This window comes from Alosa pseudoharengus, unplaced genomic scaffold, assembly GCF_046254945.1.
Source record: "Alosa pseudoharengus isolate Yale_2024_CS ecotype anadromous, Long Island Sound unplaced genomic scaffold, YU_APseudo_1.1 YU_APseudo_1.1_scf_13, whole genome shotgun sequence".
In the NCBI taxonomy this organism is placed as follows: Eukaryota; Metazoa; Chordata; class Actinopteri; order Clupeiformes; family Clupeidae; genus Alosa; species Alosa pseudoharengus.
In genome coordinates, this window is record NW_027468598.1 from 2,458,169 (window position 1) to 2,476,603 (window position 18,435).

Below are 18,435 nucleotides of genomic sequence, written 5' to 3' on the forward strand. Positions count from 1 at the left end.
AATCACAGCGCTCTATTTCGTTAGAGAGTCTTAAGGCGGGCTTAACAGGATAACGACATCCTGCGACGGTGAACAACAAGGAAGGTGGCTATGGCAAACGAAGAGCGGTTGTTTGAATCGGCGTTGGCGTCAACTTTGGAGGAGTTGGACTTGTGCTTTTCTTTGAAAGTAGATCAACACAATGCACTTAAGTCATTCCTTTCGAAGAAGGATGTATTTGCCGTTTTGCCGACCGGATACGGATATGGTCGTAGCGCTGGCCTATTGCATGCCTAGGCAGTTTGAAAGACAATTCTCTGCCCGCCCCTTGGATTAAGCGAGGTGAATGATTCGATGCCAGACTATACATGTCAATGATATAGGATGGCCCGCCAGGCTAGGTCTTCAGTAGAGGCCTGGTATGTTTTTTAGTTTCGGGTTGTATTTAATGTTCTAAAACCCGTCAGATCGTCTGTTTAAAGATTCGCAATGACACGAAACCGTTACAGAAAGGAGGTTACAGCAGTGTGAATTAGATGTTGCACGTCGTTACAAGCCGTCGCAAAGCATTCACATGTCTGGTCACAGTTGCAAGGTTTTAGAATGTTGCATCAAGTTGCTGCTCATCTCGTTGCGAATCTTGGGTGTGATTTGGGCTTAAGGCGAAGACTGCGCACGTTATGATTAGATGACATTAAAAGACTGCGGTGGGGAGAAGCTAGAGTTCCAAATTGTATAACTTTTTTTTTAATATGAACTATGCCTATATGTCCGACTTCGTCATCGTTCAATTCATCCCTTGTGTTAATTTGCGGATAGGCCGATGGTAAGCTTGTTTTTATGCTGGCAACAAAACCAGAACGGTTCGCAAACGTTATTCTTTATTCTAAATGCCATGGCGATAAAGAGAAAGAAGTCAGAAAAGGAATTTACCTTACACTAGGCTATATCAGAGCCCGTCTACGGACATTCTCTGGCCAGGCACGCGGGAACCTATTTTTGACCTGGGGTGCTGAATAGCAAAAATAATGGATGTCCGATGATCCCCCCCCCCCCCCCCCCTCCCTCTCCCCTGGACATGTTTAGGATTTTGACTGCTAAATACGTCATTTTAGTGCGGTGTGCGGGTGATAGCGAGAAGTTTTAGAAAAGTCCTGGGCAGCCACAAATTCCAATGTTCCGCGACAGCACTCCGAGTCCACTGCGCCCACCCTAACCCCACATACTTAAGTACAGATTTTGAGTATTTGTACTTCACTTGAGTTAATTTAAAAAAAAAATACTTTCACTTTCACTTCACTACATCTGAATGACAAAAATCGTACTTTTAACTTCACTACATTTCTGTTAAGGCTCTCGTTACTTTTAACTTTCAATAAACTAGGTCTAGCCTATGTGATGGTTTGTTCGCAGGTGACAGCCTATCACTAATCAGGGTTGCGTCACATCTGTGCGCTAGGCTATAAAACCAAGTTCAACGTCTAACCGTTTTCTATTCCTAAATCGACAGCAAGATGGAGGTAGACGGAGACGGAGATGAAGGCGGATGCCCTGTCGAGTACTCGCACCCATGGCCGTATCTCGACAAAATGTTTAAGTTTACTGAACGGATGAACGATCGGTTTAAATGCGTGCTTTGTTTGCCGAAAGTAAACCACATCACTGCATACAAAAATTCGCCGTCCAACCTGCGGAAGCATATTCTGGTATGTAGTCGAACTGTTTTAACTTTATAGACAGGCAACCATTTTAAGTGATGGGGAGTGAATTTGTGCACCCATGTAGTTCAGTTTTGTTTAGGCCTACTTAAAATGGTTGGCTGTCTATACTGTAAACACAAAGTGGAAAGAGAATTTGTGCACCCATGTAGTCTTGTTTTGTTTACTTGAAATGGTTGGCTGTCTATACTGTAAACACAAAGTGGAAAGGGAATGTGTGCACCCATGTAGTCTTGTTTTGTTTACTTGAAATGGTTGGCTGTCCATACACAGTGATGGGGTGTGAATTTGTGGACCCATGTAGTCTTGTTTTGTTTACAGTATAGACAGGCAACCATTTTAAGTGATGGGAAGTGAATTTGTTCACCCATGTAGACTTGTTTATTTTACTTAAAATGGTTGGCTGTCTATACTGTAAACACAAAGTGGAAAGGGAATTTGTGCACCCATGTAGTCTCTTTTGTTTCCTTGAAATGGTTGGTTAGATTTAAGCATGAAGTAGGCTGTGCTACACACACACCTACCTTACTTGCCCTCAGAAACCATGAGCCACTGTTGGACCTGTGATGTAAAGTTGCTTGAATGTTGCTTTCATGTCAAGCTAGTTTGATAGAAAATAAACATTTTCTTTCTGTCAGTTGGGTTTCTTCATTCTGTAACATTCTATAATCCCTTATTCTGCAGATTATACAAGCTAGTCAGGGGCATGCATTTAAGTGTTAAACCTTACACATGTAATTTCAAATTGTACTTTAATACTTAAGTATTTTTAAAATCAAGTACTTCAGTACTTTCACTTAAGTACAATTTTGAATATGCAACTTTTACTTGTATCGGAGTAACATTTGACCAGTAGTATCTGTACTTTGACTTAAGTACTGAAATTGAGTACTTCGCCCACCTCTGGATGTTAGGCTTTAAATATCTAGGCTAATAATCAGGCTGCAATGATCTCGCAAATAATTTCTGAATAGCCTAAAGTGTGTCGTCTCCACAGCAAGTATGTGTCCTAATAATTTCTATCTTAGCGACTAGGATAGTGAAATTATTTCACTAGCTATGCATTTATTATTTTTGCAAAACTGTAAAACACAATTAAAGTTTCTTTCAGCTTATCCATGATTTTTTTGAACGTGTAAATCGCATAGAATATGTAGGCCTATATCAACCGTAGGCCTACACACTTGATCGCTATCACATAGATGAAAACACGCTACGGTTCTTACAGTAACTGACTCACGTTCACGTTGATCTCTATAACTGTTAATTTTTAGTAGCCTATATTCGAACCTATCCATAACCCTTTTTTGCTATTTGACTCATCATTTCACATACAAAAATATAAATAATGTCAGACAGCGAATTAGTAGGCTAATTATTTAAAAATATATATAATATTTTTTAAAAATCTATCTCCTGCCAGCAGGGGGTGCTGCAGCACCCTCAGCACCCCCCTTCCCGTGCCCTATATAACCTACTGAAATAGGTTAATGATGTAAAGTCAAGTGCGCTTCTATGGGACTGGTGTGTGCGCGCACAGTTTTTATTGATGAGTCGGAGTGGCAAGTGCTGCGCATAGTTGCAGTGGAATGTGGCTGCCGCAGGGCATTATAAAACTTCTCACTCTTAGACCTACTCATACACGGCAGTGAAATGGCGTATTTAGCTGTCTAAATTCGAATCATATGCTGGGGGAGAAATCGTCGGACATCCATGATTATTTTCTTATTCAGCACCCCTGGTCAAAAATATGTTCCCGTGCGCCTGGAAGTAGGCTATGATTTGAATGTAGACTGTTGTCAAATTTGGCAAATACAAAACGGGACAAACAGTATGGTTCATGCTCTCTCATGCTGTTTCATTCCTGCCGAAAAGGAGAGAGAATGAAACATTAAGCACGTTCCACTTTTGCATAAATAATTCCTGAACGGTTTTGGTCAGGGCTGATAATGCAACTGTATTTGACAAAATATGAGCTTTCAGTGTGATACGATCTCTTTGTAGATTACGTTTAATTAAAACGTGTTTCATCTGTTCTGGCTATCCCCGCTATTTGGATCTTACTGTATCTCACTCAATGAACAACATCTCAACACTAAATGAATGATGATCTGTAATTGTCATCAGCTAGCCTAGTCATATAGGTAGACATTCAGTGTGTTTGAAATAATTAATTCAATAATAAGTTTTGTGTAAAGGGAATTAAAGGCCTGTCTCATATAGACGCCTGTCTCTAATACTAGCCGGTGCAGTTTGGCGATTTGGGAAAATAAAAGCCCGGGCTATTATTTGGAGTTTTGTATCAATTCTTTATTAGCCTAATTGGGTGGGGAGAAATATTATATATATATATATATATATATATATATATATATATATATGTTTTTAAGTAGGCCTAAGTAACAAATGTGTACAAAGTTGCACAAGTTAAGCTACAAAGTTACAAAATGCAACACATGCGCAGTGTCTCCTCCACTTGCACGCATCACACCGGGCCTGCTATGCTGTGTTGTGTAGCTTAAATGCAACATGGAGCTTGAGATGTAAAGAAAAAATATAAAAATAAGTTTAAAGTCAAATGAACTTTGAGCAAGTTTTCGAGGAAAGTTTGCGATCCATTCCATTCTGACTAAACAAACAATGCAGTTTACATGCTTTGTCATTGTTGCATTATTCTTTAAGATAATTCTAACCAGATTTCTGTAGTTCAAAAAACTCAGAACTGTAGTTGAGAACGTCAGTTATAACGGCCCACGTATTAAAAATGTGTCAGGTTTCATTACAGTTAATGTGCCGGGCCGGGCTCGGACACAACGTGCACGGGCTCAGGTTGGGTCGGGCTTGATGTTTTGGGCCCGATCTAAGCTCTATGGTCTGTGGATATAGATTTGAGTGTCATCAGCACAGAAGTATAATAAAGAGCAGAGGTCCTAGGACAGAGCCCAGGGGGACACCATAGGGGAGAGATGAATTTGGGAGACCTAAAGTTGCCTATAGAGACAAACCGTGCTTAGTATATTGGGCCTACATTTCAGATTCAAGAGAACACATTAATGAGCATCATTAGTGCTCACAAGATTGTGTCATTCACCTTTGCCAGTACCGCTCACTGTGGGAGCAATAACAGCCAAATGGAAAGACAGATAAAACACAGCTTTTTATAAATTGATTATCATCTCAATGCAAGTAAGTACATCCCAAAACCATAAGTAAAAGCAAATAGTCTAGGTCAATTTTTAAAAGAAATGAACCCTGAAGGCAAATCATGTTAATTTTTGGCATACAACATTTTTAGGGGTTTTGAAGGGTGCTGAATTCAAATCTTCTGTATGCCAGGCTCAAAAATGTCCCATAATGCCTCAAAATGGAGAAATCCAATATGGCCGCTGCCGCCAGGTCAAAATCTAATTAATCACTTATCTTTTGGACTGTACAAGGTAAAAACCTGAATGTAATGTGCTTTTATAGGTTTTCACATATAGGGAATTCAATGCCATGCTCAGATTTAAGTTCAAGACTAGAGAAAATGCTTGAAATTAATGTACATGGTTAAATTGTTGTCTCGGATAATGAATAATTCATGAAAAAAGATGACCATGAAACAGGTTGATGGCTTTCTGAAGAATTTACTTGAAACATGTTTAGAAGCAAGGTTGATTATTTTAACTATCTATTTATATTATTTATCTGTATTTTAACTATTTATTTAGTATTTGAAGAAAAAGTTTAAATGCCTATTTTAACTATCTATTTATATTATTTATCTGTATTTATCTGTATTTGAACTATGTATTTAATAATGCATATTTACCTATTTATTTAGTAATTAATCCATTCTATTCTATTTAATTCTTTAAACTTCTTGGTATGAAGAGGTTGGCTACACTAGGCGAGGATCACATTGCCCGTGGCCCCTCCAGGTGCCCTCGTCGTTCCTGACAATCTGCGGGCCAGCCAGCCTCGCCTCTGAGCTCGATGCAGGAAGGCTTGGCTGGCCTTAGGAGCGGATCCATGGGTGCTCTCCACCATGACCCATGGGTACCACCTGCAGTTCAGGACCAGACCCCGTGTGACGAGGGCACCTACGATTACCTTGGTGAGCAGTGCCTTGCACGCTCAGACCTTACGTGCAGAGCTATCCACCCTCCTGGATAAGAGGGTGATAAGGGAAATCAGGTGTTCAGACCCCCAAGCGGGGTTCTTCTCCCGTTATTTTCTTGTATCCAAGCGCACAGGGGACCTTCGTCCTATTTTAGACCTCAGGGGTACCTCCGGTCCCTGAGGTGCAGATTCTTCACAGTTCCGAGGGTGCGGCAGGCCATCAATGCAGGGGACTGGTTTGCTACCATCAACCTGCAGGATGCTTATTTTCAGATACCCATCTGGCCGGGGCATTGGCGGTTCCTGAGGTTTGCGTTTGAGGGTCGGGTCAAAGTCCTCCCATTTGGAATCTCTCTGCCCCCCCCTAACCTTCACCAGGTGCATGGTTGCAGTTCTTGCACCCATGAGGCAGCGGGGGCTCAGGATATTAAACTATCTAGACGACTGGCTCATCTGTGCAACCTCAGAAGTGCAATGCCGACTACACGTGGCCTTGCTGTTAAAGCACATTCAGGACTTGAGCTTGCGCCTCAATCCCAAGTAAAGCAGGCTCCAGCCTTCCCAGGTCATGGTCCTGGACTCCAGAAGGGAATCCTTGACTCTCTCACCGGCGAGACAGCAGTCTTTCGCCGCATGTCTCAGTCGCTTCGCGTTGCACGTCCAGGTGGAGTGGAAACTCTGCCTTCGCCTCTTGGGTGACTGTGGTGACTCAAGGTGACTGTGTCCCGCAGGCTTCACAGGGCCCTACACTGTTGGAGAGATCCCGCCAACACAGAGAGGGGGAGTGCCATGGGACCGGTGATTCGTCGCCGGGTTGTATTTACAGACGCATCCCCAGTAGGCTGGGGTGCCGTTCTCGATGGTCAGGGCATCAATGGTCTCTGGACAGAACCTTGGCTATCCCAGCACATCAATATCCTGGAGCTGAGGGCCGCTCTCCTCACCCTCCAGCATTTTCTACCGTGGCTAAGAGGCCAACATGTGATGGTGAGGACCGACAGCACTGTGACTGCGGCCTACAACAGACAGGGGGGCTTGGGGTCTCCAGGTCTTTGCAGCCTGCCGACAGACCTGTGGCTCTGGGCTCATCCCCTGTTCAGCTCTTTCAGAGCAGTTCATGTGCCGTGGGCCTTGAATGCTGTGGGCAACATCTTGTCAAGAGGGGGCCCACATCCTGGAGAGTGGAGGCTCTAGTTAGCTTCTTCCTATTCACAAAGGCTAACTAGCTAACGTGTTTTTAGTTTCTTATAATATATTAATTATTCAGTTAGCCTATACATAATCCTCACATAACAATCTTCACATGCTATTACAGACGTATTACATGGTCCTAAACAAATTGTTATGATATTATGTTATAGTTTACCTGTTACTGCTGAGCATCATGTGAGTGGGGGCGACATAATTCACAAGCGCCTCCTCAGTGTATAGGTAGAGGGTGTGGCCTCATTCAGGGTTACATATGGGTATTTGTGTGTGTAGGGGTAAGGGTAGGGGTGGGATGGGCAAACATGTCACACTGTAAACCCCAACAGGTTCAATGAACTCAAAATATTTGATGAAACGGATTACCTCAAAATATTAAGCTATGCTATGTTAAAAAATATTTTAAGTAATTTCTACTTAAAATGAGACTTTTTTTAATGCTCGAAATCTTTAAGGACAAGGATAAAATTAAAAAGAATAATGTGAGAAATAGATGTTTTAAGTTATTGTTACATTAGTCAGACAAGCTCTTAAGACTCCAAATCTTTGAGAAAATGAACAACATTAAAACAAATAATTTCAACAAACAAACATTTTAAGTAATTACTACTCTAAACTAGAAGTTATTCACACTCATTTTTTAGGAAGTTGATGAACTGAAACATAATAATTTGACAAACAAACATTTTAAGTAATCGCTACTTAAATCGTTGATAAGTTATATTTTAATAATATATTCATGTTATCACCATGACTCATTCAGTTTCTCAAACCTAAACATTGTCACTTCAGTCTCTTATATTTTTAAGTTGACTTCACTCTATTGAAACAATTTTTTGACTGTTTAGGTTTACTATTTACCTCAAAATCAAAGATATTTTATTTGTATGATTCAAATAAAAAACTACTCAAAAGACAATTTCAATTCCATTTATTTAAGAATTCCATTAGAATTCTAACAGAACAACATCCCCAGCAATGCGGTTAATACAGAACATCAAAGAAATAACAACCTTTTACCACTTCAACAAAGGTAATAATACTCAAATAACAAAATAATAGGCCAACATAAATAAAAGCGAAAAGCTCCATTGCTTGCTTGAGTATTAACATGCTGGCAGTACCAACGATGAGATTTGGAAAACAGAATGCTTGCTCATCCATCATCAGCAATTTATTTTTAAGGCTAAGCAGCAGTCTAGGAGGTAACCGCTTCAGGTCTTCCAAACCCATTATAATTTTTTGAATGAAATTAAATGTGTAGGACAATTGCTTTGGATAATCGAGATGAAGTGCATAAATTAAGCCAAATAGCCAAATTAACGTCTCTGTCAACTCTGCTATATCACACACAACAATATCTCCGTCAAGAACTATAGAATGGATAGCAGGACCAAACTTCACAAGGGAGTCTGTATCACCCGAGACAGTGAGAATAGCTACAGCTGCATCGGAGAAGTCTGGCAGGTCAATTTCTTCTGCCTAAAGAACATGACAGTAATTAGTTAATGAGTAGAGTAGTCAATGAAAAACACTACATGTGTATTTAATATAATATGAAATACCAGTGAATGAAAAGTTAAGGTAAAATTCCCAAATATGACATTCTTGGTGAATTACTGTAGTATGATTTAATTGCTATTCTGGTGGCTAGGAAGATGGTTGTGGTTGTTGTCTTTTGGCTGCAAGGTAGTATCAGAGAGGGCTGAATAGAAATAGAGATATATAGGGAAGACAAAGTAAAAAAAGAAGAAAGAGTGAAAGAGGACACACAATTTAATCAAAAACTTACATTCCAGGTCTTAAAAAATCCATCTTCCCACAGGAAGATGGGAAGGGCCTGCAGAGTAATTTTCCTTCTGCTGTTGACATTGACGTCTTCCTAGAAAGACAGAGGGATTGTGGGGTAATGGGAAGACAAATCAGCAGAATATTAATCCTATATGCATATATTAAATAAGACTATAGTACAGGTGACATGTAAATACAAGATTAACTCCTTCACGCTCCTGATGCAACCTCCTGCTCTGTCTTTCTATGAAATCGTGAGAGATGAATGTTCAGTGCATTAATAGACTGGAATGAGCAAATGTATGAGTGGTGTATGCATGGTAATGGGCTGACCTTTGAAAACTGACTGTGATTTAACTAATAATGGCAAAGTAACTGAGCCTGTGTCTTGGAAGAGGCGTCACATGACCTGCATAGCCAACACATTTTGAAAATGCCACATAAAATAAGTCTAAGGTGTCATCCCTTCTTTGATACAAAACATCACTCAACCCTAGCCTTTGTATCCCTGTGGAGAGATGCAAAGGGATAACATTAGGCTAGGCTATTCTCATTGGTAAATAAATGCTTACAAAATATCCCTATAACTTATAATAATATAGGCTACACGTTGGCTACATTGTGGTGAAAATTGGTCTCTGCATTTATCCCAATCCGTGAATTAGTGAAACACACTCAGTACACAGTGAACACACAGTGAGGTGAAGCACACACTAATCCCAACGCAGTGAGCTGCCTGCTACAGCCACGCTCGGGGAGCAGTGAGGGGTTAGGTGCCTTGCTCAAGGGCACTTCAGCCGTTCCTGGTCGAGGTTCGAACCAGCAACCCTCCGGTTACAAGTCCGAAGCCCTAACCAGTAGGCCACGACTGCCCAATCACATGTTTCCAAAACACAACAAAACGTGTGTTTTCAAGCAAAAATAACATCTACTGTTCCAAATGTATTTTATTAAATATTACACATATCAGCCAAAATATTCAATTTATTAATTTTCCAGAAATGTTGTATGTTGTATTATTTTTACATGTTTAACTTAAAATATGTGTTGTGATGGAAATGACAAAGTGTGGTGGAGATGACATGACATACATAGACAAATTTAAGATTTAAAAGCATTAAGATTTAAAACAAAAAAATGCGTCCCTGCCACATGTTATGCAATTATGATGTTTTTTTTCCCTACTAGATTCTTTAGTAGGCCTACTATGAAGCAAATAAACTGTGTTTTTAGGGCAATGCCATTTCCACCACGTCACCATGTCATTTCCACCACCAAAAACAAAAGTAGCCTAAATATTTTTTAGTTTTTCTTATTTCTTCCAAGGACAAGAAAAGTATAGTTGAATAATTACCCTGCAGTGTTACCTTGCATTACATCTAGCACATACATGGGCAACATACGGCCCGCGGGCCACATCCGGCCCATGGGCTTTCCCTGACCGGCCCGCGTAAGGTCCGTGAAAGAACAATAGTCAAGAGCCTAGCATAGAGATAATGCACGCAAATCAATATCGTTGCTTTTATTTTGAAAGCGACTGCTATTTGTACGCCCATACGTTTGTGCGTGGATGCATACGATGTAAACACCCTCACTGATGTGCTGGTGAATAGAATTTATGCTTCTGCGTCGACACAATGCAGTTGACTTTAAGTCGGCATAAACCTTTCAAAGTTTTGTGTCTCTTATGTCTGCGTGCACCACCGCAAAGGTTGTCAGAACGAACTCCTGCTGTTTGTTGGAGATACGAAGAGTTTATTTCAAAATGTTACTGGCAGATAGACAGTTTACATTCGGATAACCCCGTCACTGTAACCAAAATATGTCTGAGTTTATTTGCAAAGCTTATGTTAGCGAACTAGTATGATGCTACTACCCACAGGTTGCTTGAAGCAGCCGGCTCAACACACAGGGCGAGTTGACCAATCACAGTTTTGTGCATAAAGTTAAAGCAAAAACATAGCCTACATTTTTTAAATAATTTTCTTTGTGCATGTTGATTAACTAATGACAGCCTACTATTGTCTGCTTCACATTTTCATAGTCTAATTCTGCATAGAGTTAATTTAATGATTGTAATGATTTAATGATGAAATATTGCTGAGTGTTGATGAAATGGTGGCACAGGCCTATGGTTGTACTAACTCCTTCACATTTTCATGGCCTAGCCTAATTCTATAGATATTGTAGTACTTTTTTATATCAGCCTTTGAAAACTGAAAAAAAATGTCAATGTCAAAAAATCATTTGAGAATGAGGATTAAATACTGGACATAGATTAAATAGCCTATTGCTGTTTTTCCTTGGTCTCCCTCACATTTTCATCTGTTCTTACGAGTAGTAAACAAAACCATATGATTTACTTAATGTTATACAAGAACAGAATAGAATTGGACAGAATTGAGTTCAGACTTGAGTTCGGTATTTTGGGTCCGGCCCTCCTCAACAGTCCCAGTTTGTCATGTGGCCCCTTGGGGAAATTAGTTGCCCACCCCTGATCTAGCAGCTAATGCGAACCATATAGCTTATGGCAGCTTATGGTAGGCTACTAATAAAATGTTTAAAAGTGCGCTGCCTGTTTGTGCGTGTCATGTGTTTGATTTCCAACTTATGAAAAGTTGCTTTGGTGTCTAACCTGCGCGGCCAAAGTAGACCACACCAGAAACGGTTGATAAAATGATCTTTGGTAATGCTAAACCATACTGTTTGTCTGTCCAGTTTCCACTAAAGTAGTGCAACAACAGGCTGGCTGACAGCTCAGACAACAAACTTTAGTTACTGTAACTCGCTAAAACATGCAGCTAGCCCGCAAAAGGTCTCTCTTACATAGCCTACACTTTAGCGGTCTGCCCGCTGGAAGACGGTACACAAATAAATAAACAAAGTACACCTTCATTAAGGCACGTTCTTACCTTTGTGTAGTAGCAGTCTGATGATGATTGATGGATCATCTCACTGATTGCTTGCAGCTTGCCTGCCTACATCCGGGTGCGCAGCAGTCCTTGCAAACAATTAGTCTTAGGCCTACGATGTCAAAGTGTATCAATTTAAAACTGCCACAATCGATCGTAGACTAGTTAATTCACCATTCATTGGGATTTCCGATTTTTTTATTGGTTTATGTTGGTTTGTGTAGGTTATTAGGTTATTTGCCATGTTGATATGAACCTAACCAATGAAGTTGCACGTCTTTATTACGTCAGACGTAATTTCAATCCACTCTTGAAATAAATGAGTTTGGGGGTCAGTTCTACTCATATACTAAGAGCTAACCTTGTCAAAATAATCAATAACTGGGAAACTAGTTGAGTGAACTTAAAACGTTTGTGGTGCCTGAACAATATGGCAGCTTTGAGTACAGCTCTGCAATTTTATTGAGTTTACAACACTGTTGGGGAATACAGTGCATCAAAGCACACTGGACATCAAAACAATAGCCTCAGGTACAATATTTCATTAGTAGGCAAATCTAGTAGTAACAGTTCGGCATTTAGCTTAAGAGTTTCAAGCATTTTATTCAAATACTAAATAGATAGTTAAAATACAGATAAATAATATAAATAGATAGTTAAAATACAGTAATCAACCTTGCTTCTAAACATGTTTCAAGTAAATTCTGTCTACGTTATTGTCAGTGTTGGGGGTAATGTGTTACAAAGTAGCCTACAATTCAAATTTCAGTAATTCGTTACAGTTACTGAATAACTGTAACGTCCATTCCTGCGTTACTCTTGATATCTCTAATATATTGACTTATTGTTTCCATTAGGCATGCAGTGATTGCTTATTGAAAATATAGATTAGCCTAGACATATTATTTTATGGTAGAGATATGCGCAGGACAGAGCACGCATTCTCTCCTTGCACCGCTCTCCCTCAAACAGGTTGGCTTCAGCCCGCACCTCCCCTACGTAAATCAAAACAGTGTCTTGTGCAAGAACTGTTCATGCAGACTACAACTGGTGCGGTGTAGCCTACACAACTTTGTTCAAAATTGATGCATTCAAGTTAACTTTGCAAAGTTATTGTAGCCTACTTATCACAGCGTTGTAAATTGTGTTGTCAATAGCAACCACTAATTCATTCAAACGTCTCTCTATGGAGCTACCTGTAGCTTAATTTGCGGAGGACAAATAGAAAGCACCTGTTTGATAAATGAGCCAGTAGTATAGAAATTACTTTTAAGAACTAATCTGTAGCCTAGGGTAGGCTTCTGCAAAAAACAATGTTGTTGGCGATTTAAACTATCTAGCGGATGTTTTTAATAAGCTACAAGCAATAGAGGTTTAGACGACTGTATGGCCCACGTTCTGGTTCATAAATTAATTTGCCCTACTTCCAACTCTTGACTGCACTGTAGCCAATTGACGGCTTGACAGTAGGTTATTTATATTTTTCTGTGCAATAAACCAATTTGTTCGTTTAACTTTATGCAGCAGAACTACGCACTTGTTCAGCCTACAGAATGGGCACATTTTCTAAACAACAAAAACAGAAAGGATGCAGGCAGTAGGGGTGTGAATCTCTCATGTAAGACGATCCGGCATACATGGGCACGATTCGATACAAGAAAAGATACATGTTCATGAAAAACGATTCAGTACGATTGATTTGATGCAATTCAATGCAGTTCAAAAGATTGAAAGCATTCTAAAAGAATTTTTATAATTTGCTCAAGGTGCACGTTAATTTTACATTATCAATTATCATGGTCATGGTTGCCAATTAGGCAAAAATATGTGTGAATATGATGCTCTAAACCAGTGGTCCCCAGACTTTTTCTTCTGAGGGCCAGCTTACTATGCCGGGCTCTAAGAGAGGGCCAGAGACTCGGAGTATATCAGTAACCAATAGCTTAGTGCTGTGAACAGCAGCAGTCTACCTTAGTTGAATAGTCCATTACATTTAATCATAGGCTACTGCAATTTAATACCATTGTTAGCTGTGTTTATATTGCCATCATGCCATATCAGTGTAAAATGTAGCTCAAATGAAATATTCAAAATGTGTGAACTCTGTCTTTGCATACACAGCTCAAGTTGTGAGCAAGCAATATCCTACAAATAATTTAAAGCAGTGTTTCCCAAAGTCTGGGTCGCAACCCACGGGTGGGTCGCAGGAGATTTTATTTGGGTCGCCAGCACAATTTATGTTGTGTTATAGGCCTAACTGATGTCATTTGATACCAGGAAAGCTAACAGTTTTCTATTAGGATGTATTGTTAACTACCACAGTCACGGTCATAAAAGCTCATGAAACTGGCGCATGAAACTGGGGGACGAACGCATCGCAGAGGGGGTGCCAGCATGGACATCTACCTCTCAAAATGAAACCGTTCTGTGGGGCGCCCGCCATGTTCCTCGCAGTTGCAAACTGCAAGGGACATGAATCCGCCTATTTGCACGAACATTAATAGATACCAGCTCCTCAACTTTACCGATTCAAATCTAGTGACCACGCTGTCAACTAAAGCAGACCTCCATAGACCGGACATAAGGCCATTCAATTTGCATACAGTTTCGAATGCAGATGCAATCTTTAAAGTTAATAGCAACCTCCTCACATTCTTATTTCTGTATTTTCTTTATAGTCTACAATTTAAATGGGCATTTTAAACACTATTCCTCTCGTTTTCTACCTCGCTAACTCCAAAGTAAAGGCGCATTCTTCCGGCTATTGCGCAAACGCCTCTTGTTCTGATATAACGACTATACAATATAATATAATACAACAATACAATATAACAGCTTGAGTTATTTGTTGTTTACATTGGAATTGACGTCAGTGTTATGGACCCATTTGTCTGCAACGCAACGTAGCCTACAAAATTTTTTGTAGAAATACAGGAACAGCTTACTATGCTGACGAATGACGACTGCACAACATGCGAAAATTTCCCCTACTCTCGGATGCGCATTAAAACGTATCTTTTCAGTATTCATTTCCAACTTTTCACGCTGATGGTGCTCAAAATACAACACACCCGTGTTCAAAGCAGGGATCCTATAGCAATGTATGGTTGGGGGAGGCATAGAAAAGTTGGAGAACCTGTGGCCTAAAACAATATTGGTGGTTGTAGGGTAGATTTGAAGTGAAATGGGTCGCGATGGTCTGTCATTTTTAAAAAGTGGGTCGCCAGAAAAAAAGTTTGGGAAACACTGATTTAAAGTTCTCAAACTATGAGAGTTTTATGAAGTGCTGGCAAAAACATCTGAAATGACTACTTTCACTCACCTGATGAGAACTTTGTGAATTGTGAATTTGGATGAACATTTGAACGAGTGAATAAAAAATGGAAATAATTATCCCAGAAAGTCCCAGAAATATGACTTGAATAGAAGTTAGTTAGTTATTAGCAATTAATTGATAAACTTTTAGAATACTTTGAGCACTGATGCAGTCAGCATAGGCCTCTTACATTGTTTGCAGGTAACTTGTAACGCATTACTTTTTTTGAGTAACGACCCCAACACTAACCATAACGCATAAGAAACGGGCAATAATGGCACTTGGCAATATAATATATATTAGGGCTGTCATTTTTTAATTGCGATTAATCGCTGAATTTATATAGTTAATCACGATTAATCGCATATTTTATCACATGACTAAAATTCTATTATTTTGCATTTCTGAACTTTCCAGAAGTCCATATTAACAATATAAAGCAATTATTACCAGTGTATCTTGATTGGGATTCAAATGAAAGCAAAGCAAGTTACTTTATTAACTTTAAGACGTAGGTCCAGGGTCGGCGCCAGAGAGCAACGGGTGGGGGGGCTATGATCACTGACAATTGCCATATAATAAAGAGCATCCTTCTTTGGATAACTAAAACAATATGATCATAGGGGAAAATAGTGCAAGAACATAGCTGTCATAGCCAGCGTTTAATAGACTAGAACACAGCGTTTAATAGAATAGCGTTGCATAGGCTACAATACAAGTAAATAGGCTATAACAGACTCACCACTAACAGGCCTAGGCTACAGCTGAGTGCAAAATCTCATCATCACTGTGTCTTTCCATTCATTTCTAAATGTTCTTGTAAGATCCTGCTCAAAAGCAAATTGCACATAGGTCTACTGATAATATCGCAACATTGCATGTAGGCTATGTGATCGCTCAAAATGTACGAAAAGTACAGAACGAATTCTAACACATTTACATTTAAGTGGCTAGGTATTCACCAAATGTGATGAAAAGTTTAAGAGCGAACAGGACACTCGGCCTGGCTTTTAGTATTTTGTGCTGCTCTGACAGTCCACTTTTATTGACTTTTAGTCTACTGTTTTTGAGTTTGAAGATGTAGGCTACTGTTTTGCAACGACAGGCTGTGAATGCTGACTCCACAACTGTCACATTTCCCAGCCAGGTTCATGATAGGCTTTTTGTCACTGCATCCAAAAATTTCTTCCTCTGGATAAAGCAGGTTGAGATCCAAGCTGTGTTGTGCTCGCTAAAGGGCGATTCCATCGACCCTCTCTCCCCACGGAGCGGAGCGACTGGAGTTTCGTTGGAGCGCGGAGTGCTTTTTAATTTAGAAGCCGGAGCAGCTGCTCTGTTCCTCTCCAATTTCGCTCTGATACCGCTCACACCACGAGTCTGAGGCATGCCCAAATCGTTGATGGCAGGGGCGGAGCTACGTGGTGGCCAGGGGGGGCCACGGCCACCACTGGTCAAAGCTTGGCCACCCTGCTGGCCCCCCCAGCTCCGTTCAGTGAAAAGTAAAAAAAAAAGATTGCTGCCGTTTTCAACGGTACTTTGAAAGGAAGTGTAGCCTACGGTTCTAATCAAATCGTGAGTAGGCCTAGTGCAGCAGCAGCAGGGGACAATTCAAGTCATCTGTTAAAAACACTTGACAGTAGACTACTACTTACTTAACCTCAGTGACAACAGGTGAGTTGATGATGACTTGGAACATTAATGTTAATAAAATGTTAAAATGTGACACGAATCATAGCAAAGTGAGCTGCGTTGGGCTGTTCTTGTTAGGTAGGCTCTGACATTGACGTGTGAGGCTGATCAAAAATAAGCGGATGCCCGCGGTAACGCTGTTACAAACATATTTTGATAATATTCGGGTGAAATGCAAGCATATTAGGCACATATCTCCGGATGGCTCCAATATAAGTAGGCTAATAGTGTCTAGCCTAGGCTACTTTATAAAAACATAATTTGCTGACTGCGTGTGGTTCTTGCCATAGCTGGTCAGGCAGAGCAGGCTGCTGCGTTGCCTGAGTTCTTTGTTAGCCTACATTGCTCCGGTAATTGCAACGAGATGAAACCTTAACTGCGTGACAGAGCAGAAGTGGGGCTTTCCAACGAGACTAAACACTTGTCTGTGCGATCAAGTATGAAAATACAAAAAATCATGAAATTAAATCAAATTGCATCATATTTAGTTCACCTGCGCACCCACACTCTCGTTTGAATTAGGCTACTCGCGAACCCGTGATCGCATAGATATGGCATATCAGAAGAAAGAGGAGGCACAGGGCTATCCATTGGTACCAAGTATATCAATCCTTCTGGGCTTTAAAAACAGACAACGTGACTGAAAAATAACATCATGTACAAAAACCAACGCTGCACAGCCATTACTCTCGTTTGAATTAGGCCCTACTCACGAACCCGTGATCGGATAGATATGCCACGCATGTCAGATGAAAGAGGAGACACAGAGCTATCATTTGATACCAAGTACATCCTTCTGGGTTATAAAACAGACGAAGTGACATCAAAATAATAACTTCATATAGCTCGACTTACTTACCCCACGTTTTTGTGTGTTGTTGTGGTGGCAAAGCATGTTAATAATCCAACGCTATAATGTGTTTCTCTATGGCATAGCATGTTCATAATCCGGTTTTGAGATCCTAGCAAATTCCTACATGGCATCCAATTCAAGACTCACATTGCATCCCAATTTATTCGACAAAGAAACACCTTTTTCCCTTCACTTTGTTCATGGCTCATTGTTCTTGTTTGTGTATGGCACTTACAATGACCAGGATAAATGCTTCTAACTAAAGGTAGTGAAAAAGCCCTTAAAACAGTCTAGGGTTCTAAGGGTTAATGTCTTAATTCAGAGCCATGTTACTTACAGCCAAGTACTTGGAGTAAAAGAAATATAGTTTTGCCATCAGTATAAGATTAAATATCTGCATACCATATTTGTAGTATTTATTATTGTTCTTTGAGTTAACATCATTTGAATATGACTGATTAAGTAAGGTGCATTATCATAATGTACTTTTTATAGCATTGGCCTATTTATGGAAAATGTGTTGGAGTGGACAACAAACTGTTCAGGTTGTCTGTGAATGGACCTGTGTATCAGTGTTGGCTTTACACAATTTATTGCCATTATTAAAACAGGGTATCCTAATCTTCAAAACTTTTGAGTAGTTTTCATATTGTAGTTTTGATTCCCAAGTGCCACCCCAATAAAAAGTCTGGACCCAGCTGGCCCCCCCTATAAAATAATCCTGGCTACGCCCCTGGTTGATGGGGATGGAGTTCGCTAAATATTTAGAAAGGAAACTGACAAAACAACTAGATACTATAGTATATAGTAACAATGTAGAGCAAAACCAATGTAGAGAAAGATACTATAGTATATAGTAGCCTAACAATG

The 18,435-nt window shown here is 40.0% G+C and overlaps 1 protein-coding gene across 1 annotated transcript in view; it reads left to right on the forward strand.

The window, feature by feature from the left end:
* Window positions 1–18,435, forward strand: part of LOC143121459 (protein furry homolog) — a 522,367-nt gene that overhangs the window by 2,710 nt on the left and 501,222 nt on the right. The window lies entirely within an intron of this gene.